The sequence below is a fragment of the Panthera uncia genome (genome assembly GCF_023721935.1).
Source record: "Panthera uncia isolate 11264 chromosome C1 unlocalized genomic scaffold, Puncia_PCG_1.0 HiC_scaffold_4, whole genome shotgun sequence".
In the NCBI taxonomy this organism is placed as follows: domain Eukaryota; kingdom Metazoa; phylum Chordata; class Mammalia; order Carnivora; family Felidae; genus Panthera; species Panthera uncia.
The window spans coordinates 29,689,501-29,692,692 of record NW_026057585.1 but is presented as its reverse complement, the minus strand read 5'-3'; the positions used below and the strand labels follow the sequence as shown (position 1 = coordinate 29,692,692).

The window sequence follows — 3,192 nt, the reverse complement described above, 5'->3', positions numbered from 1 at the left end:
ATTAAAGACAGGAAGAAGTGGTAAGAGGCTACTCATAGTCCATAGAAAGAAACTAAAGTCCTGGCAAAGATAATGGAGATGGTGGACTGGATTCAAGAGACAAACATAACTTGGCAATAAGTTGGATTTGAGGTGGGGTTAAATTTGAAGGAGGAGTGAAGGGAAGGGAATTTGGTGTCCAAGTTTCCAGTTGAGTAACTGTGGATAGTGACATGATTGACCAAGTCAGGCAATGGAGGAAGAGAAACATTATTGGTGGAAATAAAGCTTTTGACTTAGAAGCTTGCTTAGAAAGTGTGTTTGAAGACCGGTTGTGCTGGGCAGCTCTAGGAAGCTTCTAAGTAAGGCACAATCTCAGACTTCTATCTCAGATATACTGAATCAGAATCAGCACCCTTGTGCCATCCCCAGGCGATTCATATGCACATGAAAATCTGAGAAGCACTGGTAGAAGAACATACAAAGTCTGTTGTTGGGACACAATCATTCTAAAGGACTCCATACCAAAAAGGGCTTTGTGGTTATTTAAGTTTGGGGGAGGCTCTATGTGATAACCCATATGATCACTATTGTTGGAGATTCAAAAACTATAAGTTATACGTTCTACTTCTGAAAGCAATATTACCCTATATGTTAACTAGAATTTAAATAATAACTTGAAAACAAAGAACAAACAAAGCCCAAAGTTAGTAGAAGAAAGGAATAACAAAGATCAGAGCAGAAATAAATGAAATAGAGACTAACAAGACAACAGAAAATATCAATGAACCCAAGAACTTGTTCTTTGAGGAAATAAACAGAATTGACAAACCTTTAGCTAGACTCACCAATAAAAAGAGAGGAAATAAGATCAGAAATGAAAGAGAAAATGCTACAATTGATACCACAGAAATACAAAGGATCATCAGAGACTACTATGAATAATTGTATGCCAGCAAATTGTACAACCTAGAAGAAATGGAAAATTCCTAGAAACATGGGACTTTCCAAGTCTGAATCATGAAGAGTTAGAAAATCTGGTCAATTAAGAGTAAGGAGATTGAATCAGTAATTTAAGAACTTTCTACAAACAAAAGTCTAAGACCATACAGCTTCACTAGTGAATTCTACTAAATGTTCAAAGATGAATTAATACCAATCTTCTCAAACTCGGCTAAAAAAATAGAAGAGGAAGGAATGAGACCAGCATTATCCTGATACCAAAACCAAACAAAGACACAAGAAAAGAAAATTACAGGTCAATATCCCTGATGAACATAGATGCAGAAAATCCTCAACAAAATATTAGCAAACCAAATTCAACAATACATTAAAAGGATTAAACACAATGATGAAGTAGGATATATTCTAGGGATTCAAAAGTGGTTCAACACCTGCAAATCAATATGATACACCACATTAACAAAATGAAGATAAGAATCATATAACCACTTGAATAGATGCAGAAAAAGCATTTGACAAATAGCAATTTATGATAAAAACTCTCAACAAAGCAGGTATTGAGGAGATGTACCTCAACATAATGAAGGCCATTGATGACAAGCCCACAGCTAACATCATACTCAATGGGGAAAAGCTGAAAGCTTTTCCTCAAAGATCAGAATCAGGACAAGAATGCCCACTTTTGCCACTTTTATTTAATATGGTATTGGAAGTCCTGGCCAGAGAAGTTAGGCAAGAAAAAGAAAAGACATCTAAACTGGAAAGAAGTAGTAAAACTCACCATTTGCAGATAACATGATACTCTATATAGAAAACCCTAAAGACTGCACCCCAAAACTGTGAAAACTGATAAATGAATTTGGTTAAGTTGCAGGACACAAAACCAATATAAAGAAATTGCTTCCATTTCTACATACTAACAATGAACCATCAGAAAGAAAAATTGAGGAAACAATCCCAGGTATAATTACATCAAGGATAATGAAAAACTGCTCAGTCAGATGGGCCGGAGACCCTTCTGGGAGCAACAGCATGATGCTTGTCCAAGGAGAACCCCAAGTCCGGTTCAAACTTGTATTGGTTGGCGATGGTGGTACTGGAAAAACTATGTTCATGAAATGTCATCTGACTGGTGAGTTTGAGAAATATGCAGCCATATTGGGTGTTGAGATCCATCCCTTTGTGTTCCATGACAATAGAGGACCTATTAAGTTCAATATATGGAATACGGCTGGTCAGGGGAAATTTGGTGGGTTAGAGAGATGACTGTTACATCCAAGTCCAGTGTACCATTATAATGTTTGATGTAACATCAAGGGTTTCTTACAAGAACGTGCCTGACTGGCATAGAGATCTGGTACAAATATGTGAAAACATCCCCATCGTGCTGTGTGGCAACAAAGTGGACATCAAGGACAGGAAAGGTACGGCAAAATCTTCCACCATAAGACCAACCTTCAACACTATGACATTTCTGCCAAAAGTAACTACAATTTTGACCAGCCCTTCCTGTGGCTTGTTAGAAAACTAACAAGTGGAACATGTGTTTCATCTATGGGTTGCTGAAGGAGAAGAATGGGCTTCGGAGTGAATGTGACAGTGTATACCCTCATTTTTTGAACCTGCATATTTAGCTGTTTTGGAACACAATTGTTTCCTTTCTGAGTTTCAAATATAAGACTGCTGTAGTCACATCACAGTATCCAGTGGTGAAATCTCATTTGTCACTGTCCTTTCCATTTCTTTTAATTTAGAATTAGAATAAAGTTGTATTTCAAATATCTAAAAAAAAAACCCTTGAAATAATTAGAGATAATTTAACCAGTGAGGTGAAAGACCTATTAGACACTATTAGACACTATTAGACTATTAGGCACTAATGAAAGAAATTGAAGATAAATAAATGGAAAGATATTCTGTGCTCATGAATTTGAAGAATTAGTATTGTTAAAATGTCCACACTACCCAAAGCAATCTACAGATTCAGTGCAATCTCTATCAAAATTTCAGTGGCATTTTTCACAGAAATAGAACAAACAATTCTAAAATTTGTATGGAACATTAAAGGACTCCAGATAACCAAAGCAATCCTGAGAAAGAAGAACAAAGCTGGAAGCATCATGCTCCCTGATTGTAAACTACAGTTGGAAAGTTATAGTAATCAAAACAGTATGGTATTGGCCTAAGAACAGATATATGGATCAACGAAACAGAAGTGAAAACCCAGAAATAAACCCATACTTCTATGTT

General features: G+C 36.2%; 1 pseudogene; it reads left to right on the top strand.

The window, feature by feature from the left end:
- Nucleotides 1–1,977: 1,977 nt before the first annotated feature.
- Nucleotides 1,978–2,643, top strand: LOC125913621 (GTP-binding nuclear protein Ran-like; annotated as a pseudogene).
- Nucleotides 2,644–3,192: the final 549 nt, after the last annotated feature.